Source organism: Copidosoma floridanum, unplaced genomic scaffold (genome assembly GCF_036245765.1).
Source record: "Copidosoma floridanum isolate Cflo_tuat_1 unplaced genomic scaffold, Cflo_Japanese_pri ptg000013l, whole genome shotgun sequence".
NCBI lineage: Eukaryota > Metazoa > Arthropoda > Insecta > Hymenoptera > Encyrtidae > Copidosoma > Copidosoma floridanum.
Window position 1 is genome coordinate 35,634,991 of NW_028321890.1, and position 17,774 is coordinate 35,652,764.

The following is a 17,774-nucleotide window of genomic DNA, read 5'->3' on the forward strand; positions in this document are numbered from 1 at the left end:
TATTACAATGTACGAATGTAACTAAGTATACGAATTGTAAAATTATCTTTACGCGTCACATTCCATGTTTAAAACATAGAGATAAACACTAAACAAACACTCAAAATAAACAGTCAAGTTTCCATTTTGAACGCAGAGTTGCAATAATCCGTATCACAGCACGTGTTTTCTTCGAAATAGTCCCCGGAAATATTGGTCGAGTTTTGGCACGAAAATTTTATATAGCACGACTTAATGATACGTAAGTTGGTCCCTCTTACTACAACATTTATGAATCAATGAAGTAATGCTTTAGTACCACCAAGTAAAGCAATGTATTACTACTCACTGATTGTTGTTGTCCCGCATGCGAAAATGTTCAAACCTAGTAAACTGCACTCTTTAAAATTGTCTATGTTTGGCGGGTAATCCGTCGAAGGACCATCAAAATAATGGCACTTTATTCCGTACACTGAGAAACATTATAAAGTATGAATATTTTGAAAATAAAAATATAAATAAAATGCACTATTTACCTTTGCTCACAGGATACAGGAGGATAAGAGTAAACGCAATCATTTTGCAAGGAGAAAACATTGTGACTTCATTGGGTTGGAAAACGTGTTATGCCTGGAACGTCCGACTTACAATTGGCAAATACACGGTGAGCTATCATCTACAAGTACATGTATACATAAGCTGTTGAATCAGGTATACACGTGGTCGGAGAAAGTAGCTGAATCCCTTGGATTGCACTGTGGAAGACAAGTGAGGTCCATTTTCTTATCAAAGCGAATTTGAATGGTTTTCTAAAATTTCCCTTGTACCTACACGTACGTCATATTGAACAAATTATGAATACTCTTGCAAATTTGAACGAAGCTAAGCCTATTTTCTGTTTTGTAATTTATTCGTTCAGTCATTATGACATACGAACAAACGAAACAGCGCCTATTGGCATCATTTAATGAAGCAATGTTTAATTTGTGTGTGCGCGTGTGTGTACATATTAGTCATTGATTCACGTAATAGCTATATACTTCCCAGAAATGGGAGATTCGAGATTTGGAACATCAAGTCCTTTGTTTGAATTTTCCCTTTATTGCCATAAATAACCAAATTGTACTTTCTCATGGGATACAAAACAACCAGAGTCAGCTTGGCAATATTTTTAAGACGAGCTATGAATATTGATACGAAGTCGAGTACGTTGTAGTACAAGTTTATATTAAAAACGTGGTTAAAATTATCTTTCTTTTTTTATTTTTTATTTTTTTTTTTTTTTTTTTTACGGTAGTATTAATAAAAATTTCAGGAGCAAAAACTTATCTGCGATGAGTACGCATTTGGCTTCGTACAGCCTTCTTGTGTCAGAATGGAATTGAAAGATAAGAAAAGAAATTTTTTTTTTTTTGTTAGAGCTATATGGTAAAGTAGTGGTTTTTTATTAAAAACATGAAATTTCGACTACTCTCTTTACACTTGGGCGTATACAGTCTGATACATAGGGACAGAAAGAACGGAAATTCTTCTCTCGATTAATTCTCTTTTTCAAATCGTAATAACAGATAAAAAAAAAAAAAAAAAAAAACACGTTGATGATTCTATGCATGAGTAAGAATGTTCAAATTGTAGGTGATAAACGACCAAGAAAGAAAAAAAGCTCTCCATGGTTATTTTACGTGTACGTGTTGAACCGAGCCCATGAATCTGCTACCCTAACGATGAATACAGGTCTACGCGAAGATAACGGCACGGACTATCCAAATTCAAATACAGGAAAATACCTAACGAGAACGATGTGTCCTTCGTACGGAAAAGTATCGATTCGGAGCCAACCAAGTATATATTATGTATAAAGTACTGCTATATATTATCGGTTGCAACAACGAAAGAGATAATCCTCACTTTGGGTCTACAGCTGGCACTCGTCCGCAAGTTTGACAAAGCGAACGCGCGCGTAATGACGACATTCGCGACCGCGAACATATTATATAACAACGCACGAGCCGCGAGACGGTGTTGAACATACATAATATTATAGAGGTACAATGGCACACGTATACGTCGTAGGGGGTGGGACTGCATAGATACACAGCGCCGAGTGTATATCGTTAAGGGCGGCGGGGCCGTGGGTGTTCCTTTATTGAACTAATTTTACGGGGGCATATCTTCGCCGGGGAGCCCCGTTTCCGCAGCGCGTCCAACTTGCCCCATTACACATACCCACGCAAATGTAACCAGTTAGCTGGGCTGGCACACGTGTGCGGCATCGAAGGCTTGGAGGAGAAGATTGATGCAATATGTGCCATCCACACGCGTATATATTTATATAGGATACATCGAGAGTCCTCGTAGCTGCCATACACCGTCTCCGCAAGGGAGGGTATTGTAACGAACCTGCAGACGCCCCGATGTACCGATGCACCACTCCTGCGGTATATTTATACCCTCTCCCTTTTCCAAGGAGTAGAGGTCCCATCATCTCTTCTCACGAAAAATCGTAACTGTTACATCTTATGCCCGGCAAAGAGTTCGCAAGTCCGCGTGACCACTCGACGGGGTGTGTGGAGAGCAATGGAACGAGCACTATACTTTGAGACTCGGACCCAAAAATACACAAACAGCTGGGGGTCTCGGGACACACTCGGTTAGAGGATCTTCATTCTATTTGCACGTCATTTCCGGAGTCCCTTCCCCGAACAAGTATGAGGAACAACAGTGGGTATGTATATTATAAGGTCGGGGGCTACTGTCGCCCAGACCCGGACGTGTATACACCTGTCTCTACATATATATCTATCAGGAGTGAGAGAGGGTCCGCGTATATATGCAAGGGGGAAGATGAGCGACGCTAATGTTAGTAAAATATTTGCGAGAGAGCGGCGGTCGAAGAGAGAGTCGACATGAGGGATTCGGTTGGGGCGGGCATGGAGGTTACTAAACGCCCCTGCGGGTATATAGCTGCAGGCCAGGGGGGGCTATATATATGTGTGTGTGTGTGTATACATAGACGCGTTAGGTCCCGCTGAGGCCTGTTACACGGTCAGCTAACAACCCCCTTGGCTGTACGCGTGTGTATATAACATAATATATATACCTATACTCTCCTCCCAAGAGGAAAGTACTGCAGCCTCCTTCCTCTGTGTCTCTCGGAATCGCGACCGGCGTTATAACGATTGTTTGATCGCCGTATATACGTACGCCACCACTCTCTGGCATACCTTTTGTTCATATTATTATTATTATTATATTGGTGGGTCTTTTTTTTTCTACGTTATATTATTATATCGTTTCAAGTTCGGCGACACGGAATAATCGATGGAGGTGCACCAGCTCGCTTTTCCGTAATAACCCACGCACGCGTGCGTAATGTGGCTGTCTCGAGGCGCAGTGAGAGAACATAAAAAGTAAAAAAAAAAAAAAAAAATACGAAAGAAACACGTCCCTTCAAATATACCTATAATGATGTACCCCATAGGAGGAAACAAAAAAAAAAGGCTCTTCTTTTTCCTTATCCTTGGTCGGATAGCGTATGGTACTGTGTAACATGTCATTATGCCTGCTCGGACGAGTATATCCCGTAAAACGCGGGCAAAGACTCGGACCGTGTGCTCCGGCTCCCACGCTTTTGCGCTCGCCTCTCCCTTTTCTTTTTCTATATATGTACACCTACATATTATACGTGTGTAAGTATAGCATATTTGTACCATTTATTGCGTGTGCATATCGGGTAAGGCTATATAGTATGTAATATTCATGCTCTACTTGCGTGTATGCTACCTCGCGCGTCTGTTGTCTTTCGTCTCTTGTCCCGCACTTTGTGGCAAAATGTACGCGTTTTCACGCACTATTGTACGATACAATATGTTTGTTTCGATTCGCGTTTTTTACGATAATGGCCAAGTGCCATTTTACGCGTGACATATAGTACACACAGTCTGTGTTTGCGTTGTAGGTAGGAAACATTTTAACGAACAACATTAAACGACAATTACGTTAAAAAAAAAAAAAAATGTCTTGTTGAAATCATGGCCCGGACAACATCGGAGCGCGAGAAATTGTAAATTATTTTTAACCCAGCAGCTGTCGACGTCGTTGTTGTTGTTGCGGCACTTGTTTTTTTTTTTTTTTTTTTTTTTTTTTTTTTTTTTTCGTGTTCGCCCAAGTATATGTATATATTATGGATGAGGGCTAGCGTGCGTTTAATGGTCGTAGCCTACTCGAGTCGCGTGTAAATGTACGCACAACACGTACACGTTTGTATGTATGATTGGATAGGGTTTCGTGTCCGGCTGCCGTGTGGTGTACGTATATATACGCCACGATCCGCGCGACCCTCCAAACTCGCCTACACATTTTTCTCGCTTTCTTGACCACTTTGGTGCTATTATTTGCATCCAAAGTGCCAGTTGCATAAATATACCGTTCGAGAAGGGGAGGGTGGGCGCCTGTTGTAGTCCAACCGAAAAACCTCCACTGAATTTTTTTTTTTTTTTTTTTCGAGGCCGGCCCCCCTTCCTCCCACACTTTTTTTACTTTACCCATTTGCATAATATTCACGTAACGTATGACGTATTACAAAATGCATTACTTTGGAAATTTCGTTGCTTCGTACGCAGTTAACGTGAATTACTTGCACATTTTTTCGGAGTGAATAATATGCGCAAATGGTAAACGTATTACTCAATTTTACCTTTTAGTTTCCATCGATAACTTGACTAAACGCGTGTATAATATGGTCGTGCAACGATGTAGGGTGTTTAAATATTTAAGGTGCCTACTCCATAATGAAAAGAATTGGTAAATCATGAAGAAACAACATTAGCTGCATCGGTTGTTACCTCAATTTTCATGTTAAAGTTGAATAGTAATGATAACTTTGTGACGATTGATGACAAACTGAACGTTATTTCAAACTTTTCGAATAACGACTTCATGAATCATTTTTTTTTTTTTTTTTCCGATTACAATTCGTTATCGAGGACTAACTGTAACGTCCGGCCGAAATTCTAAAATAACTCATACACAGTGATAACAGGTTAGGTATATTATCTGTGTACGACACTTTAGATTTTTTATCTATCGTAAATTATAAATGTTTCATAATAAATCGAATACTGGCAAAGGAATGATTCATTGATTTATGAATTTCTCAACCAAAAACCGTTAAATTTAGGATTTAAAGTTTTCTTGCGAAAAAAAAAAAAAAAAAAAAAAAAGACACCCACCCGATGACAAGAAAGAGCAGCATATAATAATAAAAAAGAGCCGTAGGGCGTGCATTTAACAAAAAAATACTCCTTGATACGGTCAAGGAGGGTAAAAAGTAGGCAGCTAGGGGGGGGGATGGATTGAAAGTAGAGTGCGCCCCTTAGTCCCCCCGCGCTCCGGTAAGGTTTTTGCATTCTATATTTTCTTAAAAGAGAACGGCGTAGGGGTAGGAGAGCGCATATATGTATATATATATATCGGTTACGATGGAGCAGCCGTCCATGCAGGCAAATTATAACGGTCGGACATTGTTTGAAAAATACCCGTGGCGCTTTCTTATCCTTCTGCTGCTGCTATATCGTACGTATAGGGGCTCGGGGACGAATAACAAGGGCCCGCGAGGCGGACGAAAAAGAAAACCAACTGGACATCGTTATCCAGCTCAGACCTTCTTTTCTTGCCTCTTCTTTCGATACTATATCTCGTGTACATAAATATATAGACGCGTACGGGTGTGGGTGCGCGTGTATGAAGAAAAAAAGTACCCCCGCGTCGTGGACTCTGGACGCGAGGTGTCTTTCGCCGTCCCCCTGTCGTTTTTCGGTCCAGGTAAGTATAATATATATGTATATATACTCGGGGGGGTTACGCGGCCCGGAAACGCCTCTGATTTTTCTTTTCCTCCAACCCGCGTGTATATGTACATGCACCTCTGTCGACCTCGTGTTTTCGTCCGAGCGAGCGCAACCCAATAAACCCCCCCCCCCTTCTGCGCCCCAAAGTAAGACGTTGCTCTCGACTCTCTGCCGGTTCCGGCTTATTAAGGGACAATATTTTCATCCGCTGTTTCTTTCTTTCAGATTAACGAGATACGCAACGGATGACAACCCCAAGAGGAAGGGCGGTGTAATAATTGACCGAGGGGTAATGATTGTACACCGAAAAAACAAAAAACAAAAAATTGACTCGCTCGCGAAAAGCGAAAGCTGCCGGGGAGAACACGAAGACGTACTTTCGCGTGGACGCGTGGCCTGAGAGTGTATAATATAAATATAGTAATATTGTGTAATGTACACAGTCGCACTGGTGAAGTAGGTATTGTAATTGAAATAGCTCGAGAACGCGAGCAAAAGAGAGAAAGGACGGCGAAGGAGAAGACGATACGCACGGCCGGGGGGATGATGATGATATTTTACCGTCTGGCTAACGAACTGGCATAACGTAATATAATGTGTGTCCCTTTTACTTGGAGCTGCTCTATATACACTGACTGTTGTCGGGGCAATCTGCCGGTTCATCCTCTCCTCGCGGCCCTTTTCCCACACATATATATATATATATGTACGTTCGGTCTCATCTGCACGCATACGTATATACATAAAAGCTTTTCCTCCCTCCGTCCCGCCTTTCATATAACCCTAGCTATACAAGGGGTCTGGCAATTTAATGAACATTACACTTGTTAGCCCCACTGCGGTGTATATAAGGGCGGATGAAAGCGCCTCCGTGGGCCGCAGAATGCTTTTAATTTGTCGGCCGTTAGCGCGGATTAGAGGCTCGCGCCTTTATCTCCGGTCGCTCGGTGTGATGCTGCTGTTGACTGATACGCCCTTTTCTGTACTTTTTTTTATTTCTTACCCTCCCCTGGTCAATCTTCCTTTCGTGTGATTGCAAGTGGATCGGTTACGATTTGCTAACGAGAGGTCCGATCGGACGTTCGCAGGTGCAGGGTGAAAGAACATTCGAAGCTCTCCCCCCTCCTGTATACCCACGATTGAACTTTGATGAGGGAAAGGACGGGTAATCATTTTCTTTTTTCCTTCTCTGGTTTCATTGGCACTGGTCAAAGCTGTTGGGTGGGATTTTTTTTTTTTTTTCTATTGTTACTTATAACGATCAAACAGTTTTATGGAGTATTTTTATATAATCTTGCAGCCCTTATTTTTTCCCTGACTGTCATACAATATCAATGTGTGTACAAGATGGAAGGAAAAAAAAAAAAAAGAAAATTCAAGTGTGCGTTGCTGAGCTTCTAATTGGGGACGAAAAGCATCGGGGAGTGTAAGGATCGAGGGACTCGAGAGGACGTTCCCCCTCCGGGTCTTTCTCTTTGCTGTATACTATATACATACTTCTTATACGAGTGATTTCGCAAAAAAAAAAAAAAAAAAAGTTGTGACTTACAGTAGGTTAGCCTTACGAAATTAAAAAAAAAAAAGTGTTTCGAATCTTTCTTATGTTAAGTACTCTGGATGGGGAGTGTACGAAGAAAATAAAACTCGAAAATGTTCCTCGAGCGAGTATTTTTTTTTTTTTTTTTTTTTTCCATTTCTTGTGACTCCTGTAACTCGAGAGTTTTTGCTTTTAGCGGAATGTCTCGTATATATTTTAACGAACATGCTAATTTCACCTACCATCTATATAAGTGCAGCACCCATGCGAGCACCACTCGACTGGTGACAGTTGCGACGAGGGGTATAGGGCTGCGTATTTTGATGTCACGCAATTGGAACAAAAAAACTTTTGTTACAATTGTTACTCGCAATTGACATGTTTTGTCGAAAAAATAACATTACATTTTTCCCACGAGAGTTTGCGTTTTACAAAATAGTCAAGCTTACAAAAACACAATTATTTGATTCATTGATAATGTAATAGTAGTGAAAATTTCTTGTTTTTACCGCCCAACAATTATCAAGGACAATGACAATACAATCATCAACCACCAGCAATTGGATGTATTTCACAAAATGACGCTTCTCCGGCTAAACTTGGCACACAAATGAATAATCAACGACATAATATATATTTGCAATCAACACAACGTGTAAGTAGATACATGGATGTAAACACACGTACATGCGATATACGTACGGCTGTTCCTCCTTTCGGTACACCTATACGCGATAATGCCACAGTCATTATAGTAACAATGTAGGTACCGGCGCGTATAGCTTCCTCGCACTCGATTTCCAAGCCCCGTATGCGTTATATATACCATTAACGTATATATAGGTGGACGCATACATGATGTATTTAGGAAGAAAGGAAGGGGCAGGTTGGTCGATAGTAATAATTTGCGTGTGATTGGTGGGGGAGGTGGATGATAAGGAGGCGAGGGGCCGAGGGGAGGTGGGTTCGTTATCGGTATAGCCCCTCGGGGGAAGAGTGAGTCTTCCTCATTAAGGGCCTGTGTGAGCTGCGGACGCCCCGACTCCCTTTTCATTCCGACTCTCTCTCTCTCTATTCCGCTCTCTGTGCTCTCGAGCCCCTCCCTTATTATTTCCCTTCTACTCCCTCTCTTTTTAGCTGCAACCCCACATGTCTTTTGCATCTCTATGGATACAGTTTAGAATACCATCACTGGCTTTTTCTTTCCACGTTACCTTGCACTTTGTAATATACACCCGTGAAAAAAATATTTGCAGTCAATCGAGCTCGTACTCTATAAATTTCAATTTGCGAAATATTTTCACCGTTTGCCCAGTGAACAAGATTTTTACCAGCAAAGTAGTGAAAAAAAATCCAATAAATGTGTATTTAAAAAAGATGTAAATTCATGTGAATTTTACGTACAATTTGTACGAGGGCATAAAAGTTTTTTATGAAAACAATTTTGCTGCTACGTACCGAAATTTCGGACCAAAGTTGAAAATGAACATTAAACATTGTACGTGTACAATGTACGAGCTTGTACTATTAGATTAAGATCAGCAGGAACGTTTACGCTGGTAATAAACGTATAACACAAAAGTGGGCATATTACACGAATAGCCCGAAACCCAATTATCTCGGGGTTTTATTACCCAAAAATATATATATGTATGGTATAGCGCAGACGATATCCCGGAGATCCAAGTCTAACTCGACAATTCAGCCACGTTAGCCCCGCTCGTTTCGAATCTCAGGGGAGGAGGTGGCCATAGGCGGCAGCGGCTCGACCCCCACCCTTGCGATCGATTTTCGCCAATTATTAGTTGCCTAACTGTTCCCGATTGGAAGAATAGGTTTGATGGAATTCCCGCCGCTCTATGCGGAAAATTAAGCCCCGAAAGCAGGGGCCAATGTTCCCCCGTCGTTGGAATCGCGTCCCACAGAATTCGCGTTTTCTGCTGTCGGGGCATTTTTGTTTTCTCCTACTACATTCTACGTGTGACCCGATCCAACTGCAGTTGTTTTACCAGCTTTCCAATCCACCCCCCCCCCTCTCTCTTTCTCTCTATTTCCTATACGTTCCTCTGGATTCATTTTCCGACGTGGCTGGTGTTCGCGATGAAACAATCATCACGGCCGCCGCGCCGTGGAAGCCCTTCGACGACGCCCGGGGCTTCATTGTTTTCTTTCAAAAAACGCCACTTCCCTCTCTTCCCCCTCTTTTTTTCTTTTCTACCTGCAAATTCGAACAATTTCTATTATTCGGCGACTCTTTTTATTCCTCCCCCATTTTTTTTCGCCCCCCCCACCCCCTTTAGGGATCGTTTTCTTTGTTTTCCATTTTTTTTTTTTTTTTTCCTAAATAGGATCGTATCTGTCAGCCGCCAACGGTGTATCCGTACGAGCTGAGAAAATATAAATAGACGCGGTTCGAACTCGCGATGCGTTTCTTAAAAAAAAAAAAAAAAGGGCCCAGCTGTTTGCAAAGGGGTATTTGTTTTTTCTCACGTTGCGCAAAAACTTTATTTTCGCAGCCGCGTGGCAGTGGAAGCCTCTTTTTTTTAATTTTTCGTATCAGTTCTCGCTCATGGATTCAAAAAAGCCTTTAAAACAAGCAAACTGGATGTTGAAAGCAGAGGGGGAAAAAGGGAGGCTAGGGAGGGGGGCGTATATTTTGGAGTAAAAGAAACGACCGGATGAGGCCGCTTAATTGTTTCGAGACTTTCGACGGCGGTGGGTGGGCAAGGCTGGAGAAGCCGAATCGTCCAAGTCTACAGCGTGTATCGCTAATCCGTCGCTAACGAGCCCCCCCCGTCTATACCTGATGCCTTGCAATATGGGGGCCGCGACCAAAATGTCTTTGACACCACGAATCCCGCACTTCCTTGCACTGTTTTTTTTTTTTTTTTTTTTTTTTTTCATTAAGATTGATTAAATCCGGGTGTACACGTATGCAAAAGACGTGCGGAGGATAATTTTTTTGCGAAACGTAAGAAAATTCTTACATCCGGTAAAACAACCCTTCCCCCTAATGGATCGGAGACGGTATTTTTTTATTAAATTCTTTGGAGGTCGCGCGCGTTCGCGGAAACTCGGTTTTTTCAGCCGAGGTAAAAAAAAAGTTCGAGGCACCACCGATATAAATCTAATAAACGCGCGACAACGGTCGAGAGCCTCCTTTACACACTTTGGCGTGCACCCGCCTTCCTTGGCCGCGGCGAGGTCGGTTTGCGAATTCATTTGAGAAAAAGAAAGGGGGGGGAACGAAAAATTTTTCCTCGCCAAATTAAAAGCACGTGAACCCTCAGTCCCCGCAGGCTTCCGTGCGGTTATCGCGCGCAAACACACACCCTGCGTTTGGTGGTTATACTGTTTTGCTCGAAATAAGAAGGGGTTGAAAAATACTCGGGCGCTCTTTTGGCGGAAATCTAAATTTATACACACGCACACGGTACATCGTAGGACGTGGTAAATTTATCGCGGGTTACTAATCGGCGTTGAGAGGAAAAAAAAAAAAAAAAAAAGAAAAGAAAAGAAAAGGAAACTCGGCATGTTTGCGTGCAGTTAGTTGCGGGCAACGAAACACCGATTTCACCTGTCACGCGGAGTATAGGTACCCAATTTTTCCTTCATCGCGATGAAGTACGTATACCATATTAATGAGCCGCACAAAACAACGGACATTAAGTGGCCCCCCCGAGAGTGTACACGAAATATACCCTATTTCGGACGGGGGGGGGGAGAGAGATTGTCAGCTATCACGACACGAAAACCGGAAGTCTCCTCGATCATAATTTTTTTTTTTTTTTTTTCTCTTCACCTCAAGGACCTCGGGGAGCACCGAAACACGGTACTTTTCGAGTGAAAGACCGATCGAGCCTCGAAAAGGAAAAAAGGCGACCAAAGCAGCGCATGCATAATTCACCCTTAAACACCGCCACTCATTATCATACGCGGAATATATACATACACAAGATATATACAGCCTACATACATAAATACTGGAAGGACATGCGAGAGCGTTTATATTAATAGGCGTGCCTATAGTTGTTTATTAACGACGCCAAGGGAGCAGAAGGTGTACAAGGGGTGGACTGGAAGTATACATGTGTGGAACGAGGAGGGTCGGAAAATCAGCTGTACGTACCGATAAATAATTGAGCGCCCGTACATACACGTGTATATACAGTTGTATATATATATATAGGTACAGAGAAAGAGAGAGCCACTTGTCTACTTAGCTGCCATTATGGTCACGCAATCTTGGCGATAACAGCAGAGTTGGTATATACCTGTACACGTACACTCATCACCGGGATACATGTATACCTATATTGGTTGCTCTGAACCCTCGGTGTTTTATATTATACATACTGTGTATATGTACAAGTGTTATGACTGTGGTTGGTTCCGTCTCTCGTTTGAAGTGAGTCCATATCGTTGTTCAAGTCAAATAAAAGGACACTATGTATCGATATACACGTGCCATTATTTGGTTTATCTGTATAGCAATGAAGCTTTTTTCACGACACTTTAATTTGTAAAATCTTTTTTTTTTTTTCTTTTTTTTTTTTGTCAAATATCCCTAAAATATATCACGGAATCGCAGAAAAGTGCTACTTACTGCACGATAAATTAAAAAAGCGGGGCCATTTATGTTGATTTCCTTGCACGAATCTTCGTAAATATTTAATCGGTTGAACGCACCTGTTGACGCATAATCATACCGGTTATTAGGCAATTTCGGGCGCAGAGTCCAAAGTTTACCCAAGTAAGTATGGGTGTATGCACAAGAGGTGAGAGAAGGAGCTAAAGTAGGGGGATCGAAGGTAACGGGGGAAGGAGTATAGTCTTGCAGGGGGTTGGGGGATGTAGCCGAGCATCAGGAGGAGTGAAAATCTGGATCGTGGAAGGTATAGATGGGTATACGTAATACCTATAGGTTAAGGTGAAACATCAAGTTTCGAACACGATAATGCACTCGACGGGTTGTCAGAGTAGGTACAGGGAGGACCAAGAGGGCTGGAGGAGGCATCGACTCGGAGATGCGAAAGTGATGTGTATACGTATATATACATGTACGTAAAATTATTTGTACATTTACAGTACAGAGGAGTCGGAGGGGTTTTACCTAATAATATTTAAGCCACGCCGTGTAAATGCGACCCATTCACCTCACCCCCCCCCGCCCTCTTTTTTTAAATGTACCTACCTGTTGTATGCACTACTCTTTTTTTTTTTTTTTTTTTACCTATACAGTTTTATCAGGTAGGTGCTTGTACTTTGGCGTCGCGCGCCTTTCGAGCGAACGTAAGAGGGTCGCTTCAAGCTCGATTGGACAAACGATGCGAGGAGAGCTTTGCACGGGTTATACCTATATGTACCAGCGTGGACCCCTGCAGCTGCGGCTGATGTTGAGTCGCCGCGCGTGATTTGCGGTCTACTGTAATTTCTTTCGGTTGGCGCGTCTTCTTTGTTATTCGCGCACTGCGAGAAATGGGAATTACTTTGAGATGCTTACGGGAACTGTACAAAGGGAAGGAAAAAAAAAATTATTTACGCTCCTTCCAGTATATAGGTATACACCTGTTTTCTTGCACTTTTCAGAGATTTTCACGCTATATGGTACTGCTAAGCCTCTCTTACGTCACCGAAATACGTGCCTCTCTTGGTTAATTATTGTTTCATTTGAATAATCGTTACAAAAAGTATACGCACGTGTGTATGTAGGAGAGCCTAAGAAATCCACGTCCACACAGTTACTATTATTGAGTGGGAAAAACGAGAAACATGAAATGAAAAAAAAAAATGAAAACAAATAAAAATATGAAATTCAACGGTGTGAGTATATATAACCATGCACGTACCATATGGTATAAATATCGATACACACAAGGGCGGACCATCGACTGCCGCGCGCAAACAAACACGGGCCATCGCATCAAACAGCCCCGATGGGTGGGGGGAGTCTTTTGTGCCATAAATCTATTGACGTGATTAGTGCGAAGCGATGCATCAATTAAGCCCGCGTGGGCCTCGCTGCAGCGGCTCAAAGTCCGCCGGATCCCCGCGTCTGCGAAGGGCATCACGAACGGGAAGCGCACTGCTGTACACGTGTGTATACTACATATATGTATAAACACACACACGTACATCCCAGTCGCGGATATCAGACGCTCGGCTAAAAGCTAAAAGCTTTCCCATATTTCATTAGTTCCTCCCCCTCCCCCCCTTCTGCACCGACTCTCTCTCTCCCCCGGCGAAGCCGAGCGGGCTTTATTCGATCATCGCTGCACGCGCGCATATAAATACATCGTCCAGCATCACAACACGGCCCTCTTCATGTACACGCAGGGTGTATACACATATATACGCGCAGGGTCGTCTAATGTTATCCGACCGCTAATTACCCGCAGGATTTCGTATATGCGCCGCGTTGTACGCAAATGTACTTTTTACCTTTCGCGTGGGTTTTGTCTCTCAATTGTTATTGGTTTTTTTGTTTTTTTTTTTTTTTTTTGTTTTTTTGTCCAGTAATTTTTTTCCCCCTTCGGTTGTATACTTGCGTGCGATTAAATCGTATGGGAAACTCGATCGCTTGCAAGCTCCTCTATTTGGTTTTACTCCTTCGAGTCAACCCGGTGACATGGAGGGTAATTAATAAAGACACGGCAAAAATGTTATATATTGTATACGTGGAAAGGGAGCGCAGAGAGAGCCCCATGTTCGGTGTGTACTTATGTGGGGAGGAAAAAAAGCACGGGAGGGAACGTCGCTGTATATGTTATATACCGTGCAGCCCGGGAGCACACGGTATATATGTGTTATATGGCAGAGCGCGCGTGCACGGAGCGGATAAAAAGAGATGGCTCCCTCAGATTAGAATGGTAATTCAATTTAGATTCAATTATTGATACGCCTTGTTTCAATTAATATCATTAAACTCGCGCTTTTACCACCACCCCCTCTACGCAGCTCCTCCGTTTCGCTCTCTTCTGATGCTGTATCCTCAATTATGTCGTGTATAACTTTGCGAGAGTGTAAATTTTATACCAGTGTATGTATTGGTGTCTTTTATGGTATTTGAGGGGGAGGGGTTTGTTTTCGCTGTGCAATGTGTTATGGGTGGTCTGATTGGGCTGGATATGCCAGATGGGCTTAATTTCGAATTCGGGGGGTACATCAAAAAGTCACGTGTATTAATTTGTTTCGAAGCTATTTGAAAATTATGTATACAAGGACGATTTCACTCGTCCAAGGAATCCAAATTTGAGTTATTGTACGAGCAATCATAGGGACTTTCATTTTTACACATAAATTTCGATAACCCTCCCAGTGAACGCCCTTAAGTTTATAATATATAAGTTGGGTTTTCACGATTTCTTACAGAAAAATTTAACCGACGCTTCCCAGGAGTAAAAAAAAAAAAAATGCGTGCAACAATAACAACACAAGCCCAACAGTTCGGGGTGTATATAAATACGCAGTAGCCAGTGGCGTTTGAAACGCAAATGTCTCGCCCGAAGCAACAAAAACGCCCTGGAAAGTGATGGCGCGGTAGAAAAAAAAAAAAAAAAAAAAAAAAATTTCCTCCCTTTCCGAGCTCTGCAAAAAAAAGAAAAAAAAAAGTCGAGGATCAGAGAAAGGTGAGCCCAAAAAGAGTACGCGGGCATGTAAGCAAGCTAATATTTTTCCGATTCCAACTGATTAGAGCGTGTCGTTTGCGCGAAACGTGGAACAGGAAAGACGAGGGAGAGGACGGGCTCACCCCTAATGAAAACGAGGAGCCCAGAATCGGTAACTCCTCCTCCTCCTCCTAAGCGTAGTCGCGTTACATCGGTCGAAAAGGTCGTATACGCGGCGAGCCATATCCTATATACTCTCTCTTTCTCTGCAGGGGAGGCAAGGGGGGTTGAACTGGACACACGGACAGAGAGAGAGTTCGGCCCCAATTGTGTCGACATCGGGGGCTGACGATCGGTTTCGTCGTTCCATCAACCGGACACACACAGAGATGTATGTATATATACGTCGACCGAGCACTCAACGATTCCGTGCCGAGCAGGTCAAAGGTCTTTTACTCCCTTGCTCTCTCTCTCTCTGCATATGCGCCGTCGTTAGGTGTGTGTATATACAGGTATACGTGTAACATACACCGACTCGAGAAAACGCAAACACGCGCCCGAGTGCGGGGATTAAAGGGATCGGGCGTCCTTAATTATGCATTGTCAAGTCTCTGATGGGGCTTCTCCTCCTCCTCCTCCTGCGTCCGTATGTATGTATATACCTACCTCTTCATACATATATATACGTACAGGGGAGTTGTCGTTTGTCGCATACACCCGATTCCGACAGATCGTTCGTTTCCCTTTGCAGGTGTGTACACGTGTCTTTATAAACATATACACCTCCATCCGACGGATGCGTGTTGTTTTACCTTTTGCGACGGGTTTGAGTCGTATTTTTTTTCTTTCTTTTTTTTTTTCTTTTTTTTTTTTTTTTTTTTTTGTTCAAAGTGGCTCTCTTTGATCGCGGCTGATGACTAATACGAGGTCGCGTGTGGGGGGGTTTACTCGCTAAAATAGAACAACAAAAAAAATCTCAGGTGTGCCACGCGCGTATATATGTATATAGTTTTGGAGGACCAAACGCATCCCTCTCTCTCTCTCTCTCGTCTGTACTTGCGTGATACAATGTACGCTGTGCGGTAACGTGCAAAAATTTTCCATATAATATGTATACATACGCGTACGGAAAAAGAAATATGTTGGGGAATGAAAGAATTTTAATTTCCCCGCCACGCGCACTATACATACGTGTAATAAAGAAATATCCCGGGCGAAGGGGAGAAAAACGAAAATTTCGATGAACGCGCTTCGCCCGTGTGCGCCGAAAACAAAAAAACCCTCCGTGTCCGAGCAAGAAAGAGTGTAAAATTTTTTTTTCATATATATTTTTCAACAAATTACCTTATGTTACCCCCCCCCCCCACCTCTACACATAGCCGAGTTGGCTCGAGCTTTTTCATACGGGAAAAGAACGCAAGCGATGCAGCAACCACCGACGGAAGGTCAGTTTCGCGAAAATTAATTAATGCCCCGGTACACCCACGTACTTTTACGTGTAGGCTGCTACAGGGGCCTGTATGTATGTAGGTAGCGTCCACCGGTGCGCTAATTAGAGAGCACAGGTATTGAAAGATCGCTGAGCTTGCGGCTGTTCCCCCTACCCCCCTGCACACCTCTAATCGTATACGTGTATCTATATATATATATCATAGTGAAGGATTAGAGCGAGCGAGGATGATTATCCTCGGTTGGAAATTCCGCGGATTTTCCATATGCCCCTTATTAGCGCGTGTTCGACGTGCACTCGTCCCGTGTACCTATAATGCCGATCAGTACGGGTGTATATATATATACATCTGCGCTGCATACTGTGTGTATACATGCGTGTACGCTGCAAACCCTGCAGTTCGCCGATCCGATTAAAATCGGTGACTCCGAAAAACATCGGACACCTTTTTTCCCCAAACACCGGAACGTCATTTTGACTCCTCTTTCCCTCTATCTTCTGTTCCGTGCAGTGTGTTATTGTTCCCGACTTTTTTTTTTTTTTTTTTTTTTCTCCCGTACACGCTTTTTGGACCTTCGGCCGCGCCAGCTTCCAGCCGTACGCGCTGTTTAACTGTAAAAATTTTTTCGTGTCTTCATTCCCGTCAAACGTATCACGTTTCCTAATGGACCTCTGCAATTCGCTCACGTTGCTTGTATGATGGTGCACGCAGCGACGAGTCCAAAGTGGCAAAGACCAAACAAAACAAAAAAAAAAATAAACGAAATAAAGTATCTCGCATCTCTTTTTTTTTCCCTCGATTAAAAACGATGAGATGATCGAAAAATCAGTATGGCCATGATTTAACCCTCGAGTTTTCCTTGCCGAAGAATCTTGGGTGGGGGGTTAACGCGCGCACTTTTCCCCGATTTAACGTCCTTTTCCTCCCGAGCGCTCGACAGGGCGGCTCTGAAAGAGGCTCGAAATTAATGATGCTCCCCCGCGTCACGAGCGAGAGGGGGGGGGCGTGTATACGCGCGTACACATATAAAAAAGATGCGAGGGAAAACATGACGAGGTGTAAAAAAAAAAAATTAAAAAAAAAAAGGAAAAAGGTCGGTCGAGTGCTCGGCCATTTTTCGCGGCCTCGTTACTCTTTATTCCTTTCTTTTCGCCCAGTGTTTCCATTTAATGACGCCTAAATTGTTGCGCTTCGCTAACAGCTCGGGAGGGAAAATTAAAAGCGCGAAAATGCAGGGCGACGCCGACGACGGAGGAGGAGAAGAAAGCGATGTACATTATACGCGTAGGGAAGCGTCGCCGTCGCGTCGGACGCTCCACGCGTGTAACACGACGCGTTGGGAAAAATTTCC

General features: G+C 43.0%; 1 long non-coding RNA gene across 1 annotated transcript; it reads right to left on the reverse strand.

Moving 5' to 3' along the window:
- Nucleotides 1-21: 21 nt before the first annotated feature.
- On the reverse strand, nt 22-709 carry LOC106646864 (uncharacterized). Its single transcript, XR_016292978.1, has 3 exons — nt 516-709; nt 329-451; nt 22-259 (listed from the first exon to the last, which is right to left on the reverse strand). It is a non-coding gene; the product is annotated as an uncharacterized LOC106646864 (long non-coding RNA).
- Nucleotides 710-17,774: the final 17,065 nt, after the last annotated feature.